The 21,014-nt window shown below is 30.9% G+C and overlaps 1 protein-coding gene and 1 long non-coding RNA gene across 3 annotated transcripts in view; both read left to right on the top strand.

Moving 5' to 3' along the window:
* Window positions 1–21,014, top strand: part of LOC142322053 (uncharacterized) — an 850,063-nt gene that overhangs the window by 132,727 nt on the left and 696,322 nt on the right. The window lies entirely within an intron of this gene.
* LOC142321325 (uncharacterized) overlaps window positions 19,340–21,014 on the top strand; it is a 39,072-nt gene continuing 37,397 nt past the window's right edge. The window contains exon 1 of the long non-coding RNA XR_012755591.1: window positions 19,340–19,417. This is a non-coding gene — a long non-coding RNA (uncharacterized LOC142321325). The remainder of the gene's footprint in view (window positions 19,418–21,014) is intronic.

Raw genomic sequence — 21,014 nt, 5'->3', positions numbered from 1 at the left:
GCGTTTTCATCCCGCATTCTGACCAAGTACGTTACCTAAGGATCCACCTTGATCGTCGCTTGACATGGAAGAACTATGTGAAAGAGAAGAGAAAACAGCTAAACATCAGATTTAAGGAGCTTTATCGGTTACTAAGCAAGAATTCACATTTGTAAGTCATTCTTAAACTGAAATTGTATTCTACCTATGGAATACAGCTATGGGTACGACGAGCAAGAGGAATATTGAGGTTATAAACAACCCCTTTCAGAATAAGTTGGCGAGAGTCATTACAAAAGCGTCGTGTTTTGCATGGAACGAAGAGATTCATAATTATCTGGAATTGCCTTATACCCGCGAGGAAATCAAGCGGTTCGGTTCAAGTTACATATAATGGCTAAGTAATCATGTAAACTATCAAGCGCTGGATCTCCTAGACAACAGTGAGTATGTCCAGCGGTTCAAACGCCTTCGTCTACTGAGCTTGGGGGATCTGATTGATTCTTGGGCTGGAGCTACATCCCTTAAGTGATGAGTATCTTCTCTATTTCTTATGAAGGACCTAAATTCATTTGATAAGCAAATTATGTTGTTGTTCTGTTTTTCTTTTCCTTTATCTTGTAATATTATCTGATTTTTTCTTGTTTTATTGTTAAGGTTATACGGACTTCATACTATTCATGAAGTGTATCTGTGCAAGTACATTTAAATAAAGGAACTGTTGTCTAATATACAGTATTTATATTTATATCATATTGTTTTATATTTACATCACTTTTTGGCCATTATATTATGTATGTATGTTTCATTGAGGGGATTCATTAAAAACCCCTCATCAAGCGCTTATTATGATTTTATTTATTTATGGTTCTTTCTTAAAACCGATTGTAAATAAACGAATTGTGATTAAAAAAAATTATTTAATAAGATTACTTTAAGAATTATTAATTATAAATTTTATTCCGTTTTTAATTAACGTACATACAAACGTACAAATATCAGTACAACACTACAACAGAAATGTGAACTAGCAAAGTGGGGTTCAAATGTTTAGTTTTCACTTAAAAAGGCTCAATTAGAAAAGAAGAATTGATAAGAAAAATATCTATAAAAAAGAGAGAACATTAAAGAACAAATGGAAATTCCCTTCAGTATTTTTAATGTTTAAATAAGGAACATAATATTTTACTAAGATAAGCTTAACTATAATTTTTGAAAAACTTTCCAATAAGAATTTCTTAAAAATGGTTGGAACAATTTTTATGAATGTTTAGTATACTTATATATTTCTGAATAATACTATATTTTATTCGTGCATGTTAGGAGCGTCTGCAAGGAATGATTACATTATTATAATTATATATTTTTTTACTGTATATGTTAAACACACTAATTGTCAGAATTTAAATATTCTAACCGAATTTAATAACGTTTTAGTACTTTTATTATCTAAAGAATACTCGGCTATTAAATTGTTAGCGCAGGGAGAAAATTTATATAGAATTTTTTTATTAGTTTAATGTGCATCACATTCCCACTTGATATTTTTTATAAAATAAATCTCTAGAAATATTTGTCGGAGAGATTCATATTTGTGCAATGTTGAATCTTATTTATAAAAACCTATCCAAAAAAGGTAAAATAATAACTGAAAGTTGATTAGATTATTGACACACAAGAAAATATACACATTACACGCATGGAAGTATATAGGAATTACCTGAAAATGGCTAAAATGAAGTTAAAGATTACCTGAAACTACGTTTTTTTTTGTAATTCTATTTTTTCGGAAATTTTAACGCACTGTCAAAAAGAACTTCTCTTAGATACAGATATCTTAACATAGATGGATCTTAACTTATAGTTCGTGTTTGATTATGGAAATTCCTAATAAAAGATTTTGTGTCGCCTAAAATTAAACAAGATTCGTTAAAAGGAAAATATTAAAATAAGAAACTTACAAAAGATGGTAAAATGAAGTATTTAAAAAATAAACAATTAATTAACTGTTAAATGCTCTATTATTAGTTTAAAAATTAGTAATATTTAAATTAAATTATAGATGTAATTGTTTGATTATTATACTCGTATAATTTATATATATATATATATATATTTATATATATATATATATTTGTCGTTAATTGGCTTTATCGTTAATTTGGTATTAATTAGGTAAATTAATTAATTTAATTTATTGTTAATAATAAAATATTTTTATACAAGATAATGAATTAACAATTATTATCAGGACATTGCAGGTTTGTAGAAGACTACATAGTACGTTATTACAATCATAGTGGGTGTTACTATTATACTGGGGTTGAAGGGGATGATCAAGGCGTAGATTATACTGTTTGCAATACTCAACCGTATAAACATTGCCTAAGTTGCTCCAGTTGTCTAAGAAATGTTTTAATGCTACTCGTTGATAATAGTCACGATATTAAAACTTAATTTTAGTATTGAAGTATTTTACTATTAATAATTGATCATTTACTAAGTTAAGTAATTAAAATATTATCAAACTGAATTTTTAAAAATAATTTTCAGTTAATGCTTAAAATTTATCAATCAAAGTTATAATTACCGCTGTAGGTAATATTTATTTGTAATGAAATTAATACATTTTGTTACTGTATAACAAAACTTTTAATTTTCCTTTAATTAATTAATTTTTATATAAACAACGGCTCATTCAACTATTACCTTTTTTTATTGACATTAGCACTCTGTCATAGTAACATGATATCCTCCCTGTTCAATCTTTACTAGATGTGCAGAAAATCACTTTAAATGAAAGTGTAAAATTATGACTGATATAGCAAAATAGATAGTATAATTAATAGTACTATTGATTAAATGTGCCCACCATAGCTTTTTATTTTGATATTAATTGTAATTTTATTATTTTTTTCATTAAAACATACTAAGGTTCAGCACCTCATACACAGGAAAAGCAGTTGTATAGATCGTCCAATCGTCCAATAGTTACCATAACACTAGAAATAAATCACAGTAAAAAAAAAGAAAAACAATTCATCAATCAATAGCAATATACGAGTACGAAAACAACACTATAAATAAAACAAATATTCGTCGGTAAATAGATAAAACTAAATCGTAGACTATTAAATTGAGGTTCACTACACAGTGAGAAAATTCCTTCTCCAGGTCACTCCTCTGGTTACATCTCCCAGGTGATGAAATAAGCGAATAAAAGAGAACAATCGTAGAATATTAAAATACATTGTATACATTACTTTTTCTACAGATTTTTTTTTTAATGTTTAGAATATTCAACTTTTGTTAACTTTTTATTTACTCTTTTGGTTAATGATATTTATTATGATAAAATTTAATTGGTTTCCTGTCTATTAATGATTTTATTTTTTTTTCAGGTAAGTAACCTGAAACATATCATTCTTACGTGAGTAACCTGTTTGTTTCGTTATTTACTTGGTTGCACGCATAATAATATATTAGTTTTATATTTCAACATTTCCTCATCTTCTTTATTAAATGTATTTTACAGTATTTCTATTTTGTGTAAAGATATTTACATAAAAAATAAATTACATTTTTATTACCTTGAAGATAGATTATAAAATTAAGATAATTATAAGTGTTTTTTTTTAAATTCATAATCTTAATTCCTATTACAAGATTTTTTTGGAAAATATTTGATATTAATTTATCATTTATTTCAATATACTGGTATTAAATTTTTATAAAATATTGTTATTTTTTTAAATTTTATTTCAGTCTTATATAAAACAATTCTTCGATGAAGTACTATGAATGGGATATAACAATTGATATATTTATGTTAATAATAATTTAAAAAACAAAAAATCATTTAATAATTTTTTCTATCATGTTTGATAAAAGTTTTCGCTATAAAATACACCTTCTGTTGTAGAATTTATGTTTTCTTACAAAAAATACCATTTCTACTACTATTATGACAAAAGAAAAACAATTTTTTTTTAAAGAAAAATAATTCGTAAAATTTTTAATACAAAAAGTTTTTATTTTATTTAATTTAATACTGATGCCCAGTATCAGATACATTTTAAAATTTGCTATGTATTTTTATTTTATATTATTATATTAATTATGTAATACTCTATAACTCTTTCCTTTATTGGTTGTATGCTGTACGTATGCAGCCTTTATTGGTTGTATAATTATTTCTTAAGAAAGAACTACTGCGTAATTTTCTTTTATTTTTACGCTATAGAATGCAGACTTTCTAATAGTTGCGACGCATGTAAAACATGAGAGCAGTAATATTGAAGGGTTATTTTCTTTGAGTGTAAGATTTTGATTACACAGCCAATCTCTGTGATAAATAATTAAAACATTTCATTTGTAAAGTTGAATACCATCTGAAATTTTGAAGCTTGTAAAAATACGCGACAGTATTACAGATTCAGTAGAAAAGGTAATGGAAAACTACTTCATCCCGCACTTTCTCCTAACAAACGTGAAAATTTTTATATACTTGGGAATAGCTATAACATTCTTATAAATTATTTATGTTTCTTGTACAACTGGTGGGGTATGGAGCCCAAAATATGTACGTTATAACTTGCTTTTAGATAGTTTAATCATTGTAACCGGGATGGGTATTGATACAATGAAGACGCACAACTTTAAGTTTGTTTACTTCATATTATTTAAAGTAATGTAGCTTTACTGAAGAGTTATATAATTGCCTTCATAGGCTTATTTAAAAAAATTGTTTATTGTGACAACAGAAAGTAATGAAAGAAGAAATCTCATAAAATTATTTTAAATATTTACTATTAGCAATAAATAATATGAGCTAATACTTTAAGTAAGTAGATGGAATAAAATAAAGAATTACTGAAGGTTATTAGTTTGTGTAAAATAATTCTATTGTTGGTAAATTGTGTGCGTACATTTTTTAACTTCATTTATTTTCGATGTATTCTTCAATTATTATTTTTAATTTTTACCAATAGTTACCAGTTATATTACGACAAACTTTTTATAATAGTAATAACAAGATAAATAAGATTATTATTTGTTTAATACGTTATGTTAAATAACAATTATTAGTTGGTAATTTATTCATTTACGTCTTAATATCAAACAAAAGAAAATAAAAAGACCTTGAAATATTGTTGCCTAAGAGCCTTTTCATTCCGTCAATGTAAAAAATAAGCCAATATTGATTATATTTATTAAATAATAATAGAATATTAGTTTCTTTTAATTAATTCGTTTGGAATGATATATATATATATATTACTAATTGGCAGTTGATGCCTGTAAAACTTAAGAAAGAAAAAAAAATTATTTATTAATATTATACTAATTGTTTTTTGGCGATGTATCATTTTACACTGTTATCTAACTTTTATGATTAAACTTTTTCTACCTAGTTAAACCGGTTTTAAGTGGTTTAAGAAAAAAATTATTTACAATAAATTAGTATCGATAATCGGAATAATATGGTGTACGAAAGCTGTGATGATTATCTCGTATGAAATTATATTTTTAATTTTATATAGCGTTTATTATAATACGCTCCCTCTATCAATCATGAGACCTTGTTGATGGCTTGAGTGCTCAGTGATACAGAGTAGCTGTACTGAAGGTGCAGTCATATCGGAGAGGTATCTGTTGAGAGCCAAACTAAGGAATGATCCCTGAAAGAGGGCAGCAGCTCTTGTTATGGACGTAGGTCAGGAGGATTTAAACGGCCATATCAACGTCACTCAGTCTTCTGAGTACTGCGCAGCTGAAAGCAGTGGAAAACTACAGCTGTGTTTTTTTCCAAGAAAATGTAACTCTGTATTTTCATTTCCATGTAAAAAAGATGGAGACGACTTCGTTTGTAAAATATTCTGGAGGTAAACTAATCTCCCGTTAGGATCTCCGGGTGGGGACTACTAAGGAGGGGGTCACAAGAAAATTAAAAAATAACATTCTACCAGTCGGAGCGTGGAATGTTAGAAGTTTAAAAAAGGTTGGTAAGCTGGAAAATTTAAAAAGAGAAATGGATAGGATAAATGTGGATGTAGTAGGAATTAATGAGGTTCGGTGGGAAGAGGAAGGCGACTTTTGGTCAGGTGATTTTAGAATAATAAACACAGCTTCAAATAAAGGACAGGCAGGAGTAGGTTTCGTAATGAACAAGAAGATAGGGGAGAGAGTAGAGTAGAGTATTTTAAAATGCATAGCAATAGAATCATTGTAATAAGGATAAAATCAACACCTAAGCCGACAACAATTGTTAACGTCTATATGCCTACAAGTACCCATGATGATGATGATGAAGTAACTTGTATACGAAGAAATTGACGAAGCAATTAAACATATAAAAGGGGATGAAAATTTAATAATAGTTGGAACTTGGAATGCACACATTAGAAAAGGCAAGGAAGAAAATATTGTGGATGTATATGGTCTGGGAAAAAGAAATGAAAGAGGGGACCGACTTATAGAGTTTTGCACGAAGTATAATTTAATTATTGCCAGTAGCCAGTTTAAAAATCATAACAGAAGAATATACACATGGAAAAAGCCAGGTGATTCTGTAAGATATCAGATAGATTAAATTATGGTTAAGCAAAGATCTAGAAATCAACTTATCGACTGCAAAGTTTGCCCTGGAGCAAACATTGATAGCGACCATAATTTAGTGATAATGACATGTAGATTGGGGTTTAAAACCTAAAGAAAAGGGTTTCAGATGAATCGCTGAAATTTAGCGAAGCATGTGGAAGAGCAGGTAAAGAAAATTTTTAAGGAAGATATTGCAAGAGGTCTGAGTAAAAAAGATAAGGTAAAAAATGTAGAAGAAGAATGGGAGAATGTTAAAAAGAAAATCCTTAAATCAGCAGAAGCGAGCTTAGATAGAAGAAAGAGAACTGAATGAAAACCTTGGATATATTCCAGTTGATGGACAAACGTATAAAATATAAAAATGCCAGTGATGACGAAATTAAAAGGGACTATCGATAATTGAAAAATAATACTATAAACAGGAAGTGCAAACCAGCGAGAAAAGAGTGGATTAAAGAAACTGTTCACAAGTGGAAAGAGAAATGATCATTGGTAAAATAGAACGTACAGGAAAGACTTATGGTACATAAATTAAAATGTAATAATAATGTGTTACACAAAGATGGTACACCGATTTATAATACGAAAGGAAAGGTCGATGGGTGGGTGGAATATATATAAGAGTTACGCGAAGGAAATGAATTAGAAAATGGTGTTATAGAGGAAGAAGAGAAAGTTGAGGAGGATGAAATTGGAGAAACAATACTGAGATCTGAATTTAAGAGAGCATTAAAAGATTTAAATGGCAGAAACGCTCCTGGAATAGACGGAATACCTGTAGAATTACTGCGCAGTGCAGGTGAGGAAGCGATTGATAGATTATACAAGCTGGTATGTAATATTTATGAAAAAGGGGAAGTTCCGTCGGACTTCAAAAAGAGTGTTATAGTCACGATAGCAAAGAAAGCAGGAGCATTAAATGTGAAGAATACAGAACAAATAGCTTAACTAGTCGTACTTCAAAAATCTTAACTAGAATTCTGTACAGAAGAATTGAGAGGAAAGTGGAAGAAGTGTTAGGAGATGACCAGTTTGGTTTCAATAAATTCTAGGGAAAACAGGGAAGCAATTTTAGGCCTCAGATTAATAGTAGAAGAAAGATTAAAGAAAAACAAACCAATATACTTGGCGTTTATAGACATAAAAAAGGCATTCGATAACGTAGATTGAAATAAATTGTTCAGGATTTTTAAAAAATTAGGGCTCAAGTGCAAAGATAGAAGAACAATTGCTAACATTTACAGGAACCAAACTGCAACAGTAATAATCGAAGAACACAAGAAAGAAGTCGTACTAAAAAAGGGAGCCCGACAAGGATGATCCCTATTCCCGTTACTTTTTAATCTTTAGACTGAACTAGCAGTTTATGATGTTAAAGAACAATTTTGATCTGGAGTAATAGTGTAAGGTGAAAGGATAAAAATGCTACGATTTGCTGATGATATAGTAATTCTAGCTGATCGTAAAAAAGATTTAGAAGAAACAATGAATGGCATAGATGAAGTCCTGCGCAAAAGCTACCGCATGAAAATAAACAAGAACAAAACAAAACTAATGAAATGTGGTAGAAATAATGTAGATGGACCACTGAATATAAAAATAGGAAGAGAAAAGATTACGGAGGTGGAAGAATTTTGTTATTTAAGAAGTAGGATTGCTAAAAGTTGATGAAGCAAGAGCGATATAAAATTCCGAACAGCACAAGTGAAAGGAGCTTTCAGTCAGAAATATAATTTGCTTACATCAGAAATTAATTTAAACGTCAGGAAAATATTTTTGAAGGTATAAGTTTGGAGCGTACTTTTATATGGAAGTGAAACTTGGACAATCGGAGTACCTGAGAAGAAAACATCAGAAGCTTTTGAAATGTGGGCTACAGAAGAATGTTAAAAATCAGATGGGTGAATAAAGTGACAAATGAAGAGGTGTTGCGGCAAATTGATGAAGAAAGAGGCATTTGGAAAGATATAGTTAAAAGAAAAGACAGACTTATGGGCCACATATTAAAGCATCCTGGAATAGTCGCTTTAATATTGGAGAGACAGGTAGAAGGGAAAAATTGTGCAGGCAGCCAACATTTGAAATATATAAAACGAATTGTTAGGGATGTAGGTTGTAGAAGTATACAGAAATGAAATGACTGGCACTAGATAGGGAATTTTAGAGAGCTGCATCAAACCAGTCAAATGACTGAAGAAAAAAATTATAATAAAAAATAAATATACAAATATTTTTTTATCTCTTGTCACAAATTAAATAATTTATATAACGATTTTTCTCTTTTTATATGTAATTTTTAAATCAGATTCAGATTCTAATAAATCTGATGAAAAGTATAATGGGAAGCAGCCGATTCCAAATTTTTTTTTGTTCAACAACCAGTATATTTACAATCTGCTCCTTAAGTGGAATCGTAAGTACGTCGTTTCATAAGAAGCACATGATAAAGGGTTCCTAAGGATTCCCATAAGTTAATCATAATAATAGTTACCAGTAATCATTAAAAACAAAATATTAACAAAAAAAATTATTCTGGATAAAAAATTCTGATTTCGTTTAAGCAAGGATAATGTCAAATGTTTTTCATGGTCAGTTTATCTTTTTTTTCGGGTTGAAGGAGGGAAAATCTGTTGCCAGACGCCCAGCGGCCCGTACCGCTGGGTGTGTGGAGTTTCTCACGTAAGGCAGGGACCCACTAAAAACCCTCCTCCTCTCGCGGTATGGTGGCGGAACCACCTAGTGAGTTACACATTATCACCACGCGTGCCTACGGGTACTCCGGGTGTGGTCCTTCCGCAAGGAATTCCGGAGTCCCCCGGGAGTACCATACGGCGACGATCCTGTAAGACCCCACCGCCTAACCCCTAGGGCTGATCTTCCACCTCCACTTTGGGAATGCACACTACTCTATTCTCTTCCTTCTTGTAATTTCACGGAAAGAACTCTTTTGAACCATCTCGACCACCTGTCCGAACCTGCGCCCGAGCCGATCATACTCTCCAGCACCTCCTCAGATGAAACCGTCCTATCCAACGGTGCTCCGAAGTCCATCTTGGGCATCTGAGAAATGTATGTTTTACGTCGTCCTCGTTGTCACAGTAGCGACATAGTGGTGAGCCATGCTTGTCCTTAGCATGGAGGTAGACCTCGAACGATATGACCCGCAAGCGATCATTGGACCGTTCAAAAGTCCATCTCCCCATGTCTTTTCTCAATCCAGTTCTTGATCCGTGGTACCAACCTGAAGGTCTATCTACCGGTAACCGCGTCGAACAATCTCTCCTCCCATTTCTCGATCAGCTCTTTTCCGACAACCACAGCGTCTCTACCCTCAAATCTTTCTAGACGTTCAACCGTCAGTAGGTCCACCGGAGGCATTCTCGTTATTACCATCATCGCCTCCAGTGACACTGTTCTGTACCCCTACGCCACCCTGAGTGCAAACCGTCGATAGACTCTATTAATTTTAAGGGTCAGTTATCTGTTATAGTTCTTAGGATTGCACTAAGATTACTTTTAGAACTAAAATTTTTGTTTTATCATCTGAATCAGAACTGTTCTAAAGCCATTCTTATATAACCCGTACAATAACACTACACCTAGATAATATTTTACGAAAGTTCTTGAATACCTGTATTAATGATTGATAAGGTCTGTTCTTAATATATTTACATTTATTTTTACGTAATTCATTAATGAAGCTGTAAAACGTTAAAATTACGAACCATAATTTAAGGCGAAAATCAGGTAATATGTAAACGCGACTTGGCGTAATTCCTACAAGTTTTCCTAAAATAAATTGAATTTCTCAATTCGTTTATATACAATCGGTTCTGTGTTAGGAACCACAAATAAATCGTATTACAAATAGCATATGATGAGGGGTTTCTAACGAACATCCTCAATAAAAGGTATGTATAGTCGTATATAAAAAATTAAATAACTTTATTTGTATATACTTACCTACATATATGAAGTTAATATATATAAACACACTCCTACTGAATAAGACCGTACACGTTCAATAGTTCACAATTTTCTAATGAAAAACAAACAAAGAAAATTGATGACATCATTAAAGGATGTCTCATCAGCAAACGAGGTGATGACATGGTCCGGAGCCGGAAGGTCGCTGTGAAAATTAAATACAGGACTGATCCTAAGACAGAGCCTTGCAGAATCCCTAATCTAATGTCAAAGAATTCAGCTAACTCATCGTTGTATCTAATCTGGGAAAAACGGCCGTCGAGGTAGTTCCGCAAAACCAGGTAGAGAGTTTAGAAAGGTTGCATTTCAGCTTATGGAGCAGTCAAAGGCCTACTAAACATCAAAGAAGGCCGCCAAAGAGAACATATTGAGGTTACCAGTAAATAAAAAATGTTTTGTTTATTTTTAGCTGGTAATAGAAAATTTTATTTGCTAGTAGACAAAAAACTTTTAAACAAGAAAAGTTTTTTCCTGTTGTCGAAAAAACAAGGTGAATTATTACTAGAGATGTCTTTAATATCATAACCGGAAAGTAAGTTGCACCTTTATTATCCATAATTTACATGATCCATAAAACGGTCATCCCGGTTGATTATTGTGGATAATTATACATAAAACCGCTTTAATTGTGTATCATAATCTAAGTTACCATTAATCCAATTTTGATTACTTAAGTTCATACTATCAATTTGCATTATTTTTCTGATATGTTAAATGAAAGATAATTGATGAATAATTTAGTTTTTTTTTTTTACTAAGTGTATTTAGTCTATATTTATTATATAAATTGCAATGAAGATGATATTGAATATGAATGTTCAATTTAAATAATTATTTGTTGTATTCCCAGCTCGATATTAAATTAATATTGGTAATAAAAGTAAATTATTTTTATTTTGTATGGAGTACTGAATTTTTAATTATTAAAAAAAGGAAATAAGTAGAAATTTAAGTTACGCAAGTAGTTTTTTTAGGCTTACAATGTTCTTATCAAATAGTTCGATAATACATTTGTTTCGAACTGCAGTCAAGCGCGTGTCAACATTCATAATTGGCAATCCGCACCATTTAATCGGTATGCAGCGTGTTTAACTTTAAAACAATTTGTAATTTATACAAAAGTATTTATTTATAAAACTAAATTGAGTTTATGTAAGGAGTATTTTATTTATATTATAAATCAGGTGTAATCATTGCATCACCTGCCAGTCCATCAGTAAAATCGCACTTCAAAAAAACACCTCGTCTAATTTTAACAGATTCCACACAATAAATGGTCAGGAAAAACCTTCTCATCATAACTTGGATAAATGGCGTTTACTAAGAAGAGAAGAAAATTATATAACTTTTATGATTTATTTTATTCATCCATTTTTCTATACTCCAATAAATAAAAATTTACAGTTAGTAAAACTTTGAATACTCCGAAAACTATTTCGTGCAAAAACTTCACCACAGATTCTTTAAGATAAAGATGAATATAACTTCAGAATGAAAATTAGATGATATAAGTGATAAATATACGAATAATTTCCGTTGTTGTTAACTAGTTATTTTTGTTTTTAATTACTGTGTAATAGTTTATTTAAATAATTCATCAATTTCAACCAATTATTCTTTTCAATCGATTTGATATTTATTATGTGAAATAACAATAAAATATTTTGATAAAACAACAGATTACCGAGTCATAAAAGATGAAAAAATTGATCTGATTTTTAGAAATTTATGAACGTGTTTTGGTCACAATTTTTTATTTACAAGTAGTTGGTATAAATTATATGTATCAAATATTTTATCGATCCCTCATTCGATCTTGAATTATAAACGAGTACATTTTTTCTTTAAAAATATAAAGTGGTGGACACAAGGATAAATGAAAAAAGAAAGTCATATTTTCATTTTTTGTCAATTTTGGCATATGAAAACCAAAAGTGAATAGTCAGTTTTTTTTTGTTACATTCTATATAACTATATATATATATATATATATATATATATATATATATATATATATATATATATTATCGAAAATAATAGATAGATGAAACCAAATTAAAATTAATAAATAAAAAACGTAGAGTTGCCGATAACTACTGTTATTTTATTTGGTGCAGATTCAAAATTGTAATTTAAAGAACTGGAAAAATTGTTTAGATCAGTATTTTTTTGTACTAAAAAAAAATTGTTTTATTGTACTTCTATTTAAAGTAAGAGTATGACTACAGGTTATGCTAACTATACGAAAAAAGCCGAGATATATTCGTCTTGATAAAAGTAGGAAAATACCGAACTACGGGTTAAGTTAAGAATACAATCTTTACTGATGTACAGTAATTCATATTCCTGTATTCCAATAAGGAACCTTTCGAAAATACATATTTCCGTATTCTTTATTGAAAATAGTATTTTTTCTAATCATTTTAAATTTACTTAATTCATTCTGGATCAAATTTTCCAACCAATTATGTCTGACATTCTAATTAAGGTAGATTAAATATCAGTATGATATCAATATCAATCTTTTTATAAAATTACACTAATTTACGAGACAATCTGCAAACCACCTACATATACCGTAAAATCTTTTACTTCAAACTATCTTTTATAGTTTATAATGTGGAATAATAATATAAACGGGTCTACCAAAGGAATTTTGAGAAAAATTACTGTTGAAAATATTTAAGAGACCAAAAAATGTTATCTACTCAGATTGAATAAAGAACCTTCTTTTCCAGAAGTCGGTTAAAAATAAATGATCAGTAATGACTGATATTTGAATTTTATAAATAACTTTATTATTTTATAAGTAACTTAAATTAATTTTTATAAGATTTAGAATTAATAAATAAAGAAATTTGATTTCTTAAATAGATCTTATTTTTATAAATAGAAATGGAGTACCATTGTGATTTAGAAACAATTTTAATTTAATTGTATGCAGAATTACTGTTCTGGTGGACAAGAAATTAGAAAATAGATTTATGGTAGTTATTTCCTAACAAAATAACTTTCTCTGAAAATAAGGTGAAAAGGTTAGACAATGACTATTAATGTGTATTGAAATATTGTTTTACTTTTACTGAAAATAATTTCAGTTTCTTTGTTATCATTTTTTTCTTTAATCATCTTCGTTACAGATTTCCATTCTGTCTGTCAGTGTCATGACCGCCACGGTCTGTGCATATAAACATGGGACACCGCTACTGAACATGAGATACAAAACATGTATTTACAGGGATTTTTTCTTAAGATCACATGTCTAACTGATTTGTTACTTTCACTCTAGGAAATATTACAACGTGTATTATTTAATTTCAATCACTTACGTTTTCCTTTATTCCTTTAAATTTATTTTATCATCTATTTTACCACTCCGTTTTATTTTAGTGTGGCAACTTAAAATTATTACAATTATTATCTCCGAGTAATAAAACTATTACAATATACTTCGTGCACTAAAATTTCATTAATAACGCAGCCTTCCATAGCTTTACAGTAAAATGGCCTTTCCAGTTTACTTGTTATCATTCAGGCTTCTTAATCAGTTCCAGCGTTCAAGTCGTAGTAAAGCCAGTTATTTTTACACGGATTTGAATACTAGATCATGGATACCGGTGTTCTGTGGTGGTTGGGTATCAATTAACCACACATCGAATGGTCGAACTGAGAATGTACAAGACTACACTTCATTTACACTCATACATATCATCCTCATTCATCCTCTGAAGTATTATCTAAACGGTAGTTACCGGAGGCTAAACAGGAAAAAGAGAAGAAAGGCTTCTTAATCAAGTTCAATTCAGGTAAGAATTTACCTTTTTTATTTTATAATTTTATTCATCTCATATTAAAATAGCTATTTCATTAAATACCAATTCATAATTTTTTTACGATTGTTTTTTAAAGAAGACCGTCTTCATAAATAACATCGAAATACATTTTTAACCTAGCACTCGATTGGCTGGGAGTTCTCATAGTTGAATAACTGATAATGTATAAGGAAATCACTCCATACACAATTATCTGACATTTATTTATATCCGTTTGCTTCATAATTTCTAAAAAATTTCAGTTTCTTTCATTTTATTTTAGACCGGTATTAGGAGTCCATTTTAAGTTTTGTAAATTCTTTCTTTAAATTAGTTTATTTAAACAGTTTTAATTTTAAGTTCTAAAAAATTAATTTTAAGTACTTAAAAGAAAATGTAAAATTCTGTTACTTATCCAAGATACTTACTAATACGTTAGTCGCATTTTGTGTATATTTTTCTAAATATTAATTTTTTCTTATTATTTTTAAAAATTTAAAAAGTTAAACGGTTTTTTTTTTCATTATCTGAACACACTGATTTTATATTAAAATGTTCATTAACTAAAGAAATAATCCAGTCGACAAACTGAATATTTACAACTACCGGTGTTTCCTAAAAGAGATTTCCTCTCATTTATAACATCCTCATTAAATAAAACTAAAATAAGTGTAGACTAAAGGTATTAATAAATCTCGTTACGTATCTTACGTAAAGTATCTTATTAGCTATTTAATTTACGATTATATCATTAAAGAAAAAAACAACCATGAAATTACATTTTTATTAGAAAAATCTAACGATTATTTATTTATTTTTTATTATTTATCTCACAACTGAAAAAAAGTACATTAAGCAGGACTACTGGGTATAAGATAATAATCCAGATCCATCATACATTTTTTTCGGGAATCGCGGATCTGCTCCTGTTGTTTATTTTTCTTTTAATTTTAAAGACAGAATAAAATAATACTTATGTTAATTGGCTACCATAAAGGAAGTCGTACAAGAGAAAAAAAAGCAATTTTTTTTTATCAGAGTAAATGAAAAATTTAAATATATATTTTTTTCTTTCTTTTTTGCTGTAATTATTTATTTAAAATCGGATCCTCATATGTGAAACCTTAAGTAAATTGTATGATAAAAAATTACATGAATGAGAAGCATGCAGTGATCTTCCTTGAAGAATACAAATAACTATATGTGCAATTAAGCAATAGGTAAATACGTAAGTTGAAATAAAATAACTAGAAAATTTAATAAGTAAACAATAAATAAATAAAGGAATAACTGAATAATAATAGAAAATACAGTAATTAAACAATAAGTAAATAAATTAAAAAATGGAAAATGTTATAAAACAATGAAACAGTTGATAAATGAGGTAACTCAAACACCATCTATCTTATCATTAAATATATTATCATCCTAGTTAACATGATTATCCTAGTCAAAAGACGTATATTTATCACAGGTTACATCACTCATTTTCAACACAAGTAGCCTTTTAAGATGTCTAATATCCTCGTTATTGCCTAAAAAATTTACCGCAAGATGTTCACATGTGTATTTAGTCTAGATATATATTTCGAGTTCAGACATTTAATTTCCTCAGGAACGTACGGAATCCTCAGATCTCATAGATCTCATTATTCCTCACGAACCATGGTGGTTCCGTTATGTTTCTGAGTATTTTTTCTGAAACCGTTTGATGATCTCAACTTTGTTATTACAATTGTGCTCCATAGCTGAATGCCGTAGATCCACATCGGTTTTAAGAATACCTTTTACAACAATGCCCTGCTTGGTAGATACAACTCAGATCCCTTGCCCAGTAAACTGTATATCGGCTTAAACTTAATGTTTAGTTGCTTTCTTCTATATCTTACGTGACCTTTTCATGCCATACGATGATCAGGTGCAAACCTAGAAACGGTACACTGTTGTTATGCGGAATTTCGATATTATCCAGGTTAACTCGTGGGTAAATCTCCTCTCCTCCATCGCAAACGTCATTTGATTGAACTTTGTCGGATTAACCTTTATCCGGCTTGTTGTTAGTGTTCACTAACCACGCTAACTTAAACCAATATCTGTTTCGATTCCGGCTGGCAGCTGATGAGCTGTGCGTCTGCGTTAAATGTACACCTGATGTTTGACTGTGCCCTGCTCTTGGGTGGGCCAGAGACAGGGCCACCCTGAAACTTGTAGGTCAAGGGGAAAATTCGTCATTCACAAGCGGCGAGTCAATGGGGCGAGAGCCGCATTGTCGGACCGTGTGGGAGTTCCTAGATGCGGTTGCTTTGTTCAACCGGCATCCGTAGTTTACTTAAGGGAAAGACTCTTACCGCATTACCGTGGGAAGCTAACCCTGTGTATGGGTGACCACCAGCAATTATTATGGCTCCAAGCGCTATAAAATGGTGGACAGTTGCTTGTTGGCATTCAGCGACCTAGGCGTGACAGCGAAATACTGTCTTTGACGAAATAAATTTATTTATTGATATCTCATATATTTTAGTATTAGACGGGGTGCGCCTATCAAATTTAAGAATATATGACATGTAAGCGGTGTGATACGTAAATGAGTGGTGTATTGCAACACGCTTATTCCGCTCGCGCTGATAGGTTAGCTCTAGGAGTTAGGAAACTGGTCGGTACACTGTTCGAGCCTCAGTAGTCGTTGGTGGCACAGATATTCAGTCTTATGCTTTATGGCGAATGTGGGGTGGAGGCGGGAGAAATGCCGCAAACCAATTGCCAACCTTTATCTTCCATTTACGTAGCCACAAGCTGACAAGATTTAACGCTGATTGCAGTTTACCGGAGGTTAGAGTAAGGTCATCGTTAACCGCCAAAATTGCAGTGTCATCTGCAAATGATGCAAGTTTGACGCAGTCCAGACTACGAAGGATTTCATTGAAGATGAAATCCTTCAAAACCTCAACCTGAAAACCTCAAAACTGAACTCCTGAATTAGTTTCTAAAAAGTTAGACAACTCCGGATTTTATCTAACTTGCGAAAAGCGACCATCCAGATAGATACGTAGGATTAAATAGAACGGCTGGGGGTAAGCTCGACTTCAACTTGTAAAGAATAGGCAACCAAAACTTGTCAAAGGCCTGCAGCACATCTAAAAATGCCGGTGAATAATTCCTTCTTTTCCAGACATCTGATGATAACACTAAAAATTCTGAGTTTATTCAATAATTTAATAACCACTTCTGAAGCCAAACTGGTGGTGGGGTATAGCACCTTCGCTTTCTAAAACAGGCCATAGTCTTTGAAAGAAGAGCCTCTCAAATATCTTAGATATTTTCGGCAATAAGCATATAAATCTGTTAGAAGATTGTGCATAGGTTTACAACATACTTCTCTGAATACATATCAGATGCAGATGGTATGAGATGCTTAATGATGCTATGAGATGCAAATGATGCTATTATTTTTCCGAGATTTGTCACAAAAATATGTTGTTCAAACGATTGCTTAAAAATGAATGTTTTACAGTGTGGCTTTAGATGGCAGCATAAATAATAATTTATGAGTAATTGAGTCAAATCCAGGAGCCTATTCTCCATTCTCCAGAATTCTTGTGATATATCTACAGATGAGAAGGTTATTATAGGGAGACACAAAGTAACCGGGCTACTCAAGAAATCGGTAACTTCCTTCTCATCAGCTCCCGTATTATCTCATGTGGCTGGAAGACCTTGCTCAGCGCGCAGAAAATCTCTCGACCTTTTGGCTGTCGCTGCAAGCCCATCCTTTCGATGTTCTTAAAGGTGTGGATGAGATGGGAGTGAGCTGTTCCAGAAGGAATAATCATCTCTGCTAAGAGGGAATAGACTTCAACGTAATCCCTGAACCACACTCATTTTATTGATTTCAGCAGTTTCTTTAACCTGGGAGCAATCCTTTTCTATGAGGATAGTTCTATAGCATATAGACCTGAAGAAACGCGCGGGTCTCTGTTAACGTTGTCACCTTCTTGCTCCTCATGTACCTCTCCGGGTGTCGAGTGCCATGATGTCTCCTGTATGATTGAGGTCAAGCTTATAATTGAGGAAAATAAGATAAAAAAACTGATTAGATTAAAAATGCAAAAGATTATACTGCCAGGAATTTAATCGGGAAGGACTTTATTTATTGTACTAAATGGAACGACCAGCTGAATAACGCGCAATGTAAACTGTTTTGATCTGGCACATTAAAACACAGTTAACAAGAACGAATGTAAATCATAAAAATTAGTGATATTAATTAATTACTCGTATTTCGTTCAATTATCTTATTATTATCCAAACAATATCTTGCTTCTCCATTCCTTTCTCTTGATATGCAGTGAGGTCTAGAAATCAAGTTTTCTAGATATACTGCTATACCTCAGAATTGTTCTATACCTCCAAAGCATATGGAATCATGTATAGGTCATGTATTAAAATTATGATTCTCTTATGAATAGCAATAGTTATTTATTTATTTTCTGGTAACTACAGGGCTACGCTCAATAACAGCTTCTCTAATCTCTTTCTTAATGATGAGAATGAATTTTGAAGCGTGTGATAAAACGCCAAATCTGACTGGAATTCAAACGAGAATCTTTCCTGATGAGATCCAAAGGGATACCACTATGCCACGAAGGTCGGCAGTGCTTAATGAATAATCCTATAATAATTTTTTCCGTGAATGAACTTGATTACAAAGCATAAATCATGCACATCAGGAGACACTTGAATATACAGAATATTTGTATTACAGTATGTAGGTTACTTATAGTTTCACTCATTACACATTCATTGCGTTATATTTGTATAGTATCACAATTACAGTATTACATATGTGCAATAGAGTGGCATTTACATTTATAAAAGTAAAAAATCTGTGTTAAAACGATTTCTTCAGTTGCATATGTTACTTCATCTACAAAATATCAACTATATTTTACTGCAGTTAACTTCGATGATACAATGATTTCATAAAATGATTTAACAAAGAATGATGTAAATGATCCAAACCTTCATAAAATGATTTTGATGTAGGTTCGTTAAACTTCACATGCAATGTCTTTTTATAAATTAATATTATTCATAATATTTATTTTAATTTTTTTTAGAAAATTCATTAATATTTTAGAAAATTAATTTATGATTAGATGTTGTATTTGTTTGTAATAAATTTTTAAATTATTACTTTATACTTAGCTTCTTTGGAAACCATTTAATTCAGTATCAAATTCTCTACAAGTTTTTGTTGAAACCTTTACGTGTTTATTACCCATTAAATGAAATTATTTTATGCCAGACATAAATTAGTGTGTTTCTCGACCACAATTTTTTACCTTTTACCGCAAAGTTTTCGAAAATTACTTAAAAAAACAGAGTGCCGATACCTTTTATTTCAATGTTTTAGTTCAAATTTCATTTAAAACCAATAAATTTACCCCTTAATTTGGGTCTCAATAATTACACCCTGTCTTAATTTTACCGAAGGTCCAGAAATCAGGGCAAAATTTTTCGCCAGCTAATAGTCCCTAACGATGCCTTTTCGAACTAACATTTAGTATTAATATTAAGGTAAATGTTAATATAGCCTATTAAAATTTTTATTTTTTTTTGTCTTCAGTCATTTGACTGGTTTGATGCAGCTCTCCAAGATTCCCTATCTAGTGCTAGTCGTTTCATTTCAGTATACCCTCTACATCCTACATCCCTAACAATTTGTTTTACATATTCCAAACGTGGCCTGTCTACACAATTTTTTCCTTCTACCTGTCCTTCCAATATTAAAGCGACTATTCCAGGATGCCTTAGTATGTGGCCTATAAGTCTGTCTCTTCTTTTAACTATATTTTTCCAAATGCTACTTTCTTCATCTATTTCCCATAATACCTCTTCATTTGTTACTTTATCCACCCATCTGATTTTTAACATTCTCCTATAGCACCACATTTCAAAAGCTTCTAATATTTTCTTCTCAGATACTCCGATTGTCCAAGCTTCACTTCCATATAAAGCGACACTCCAAACATATACTTTCAAAAATTTTTTCCTGACATTTAAATTAATTTTTGATATAAACAAATTATATTTCTGATTGAAGGCTCGTTTCGCTTGTGCTATTCGGCATTTTATATCGCTCCTGCTTCGTCCATCTTTAGTAATTCTACTTCCCAAATAACAAAATTCTTCTACCTCCATAATCTTTTCTCCTCCTATTTTTACATTCATTGGTCCATCTTTGTTATTTCTAATACATTTCATTACTTTTGCTTTGTTCTTGTTTATTTTCATGCGATAGTTGTTGCGTAGGACTTCATCTATGCCGTTCATTGTTTCTTCTAAATCCTTTTTACTCTCGGCTAGAATTACTATATCATCAGCAAATCGTAGCATCTTTATCTTTTCACCTTGTACTGTTACTCCGATTCTAAATTGCTCTTTAACATCATTAACTGCTAGTTCCATGTAAAGATTAAAAAGTAACGGGGATAGGGAACATCCTTGTCGGACTCCTTTCTTATTACGGCTTCTTTCTTATGTTCTTCAATTATTACTGTTGCTGTTTGGTTCCTGTACATGTTAGCAATTGTTCTTCTATCTCTGTATTTGAACCCTAATTTTTATAAAATGTTC

This window comes from Lycorma delicatula, chromosome 3 (genome assembly GCF_047948215.1).
Source record: "Lycorma delicatula isolate Av1 chromosome 3, ASM4794821v1, whole genome shotgun sequence".
Lineage (NCBI taxonomy): Eukaryota > Metazoa > Arthropoda > Insecta > Hemiptera > Fulgoridae > Lycorma > Lycorma delicatula.
The sequence above is the reverse complement of the archived record's forward strand: the minus strand, read 5'-3'. Positions and strand labels throughout refer to the sequence as shown.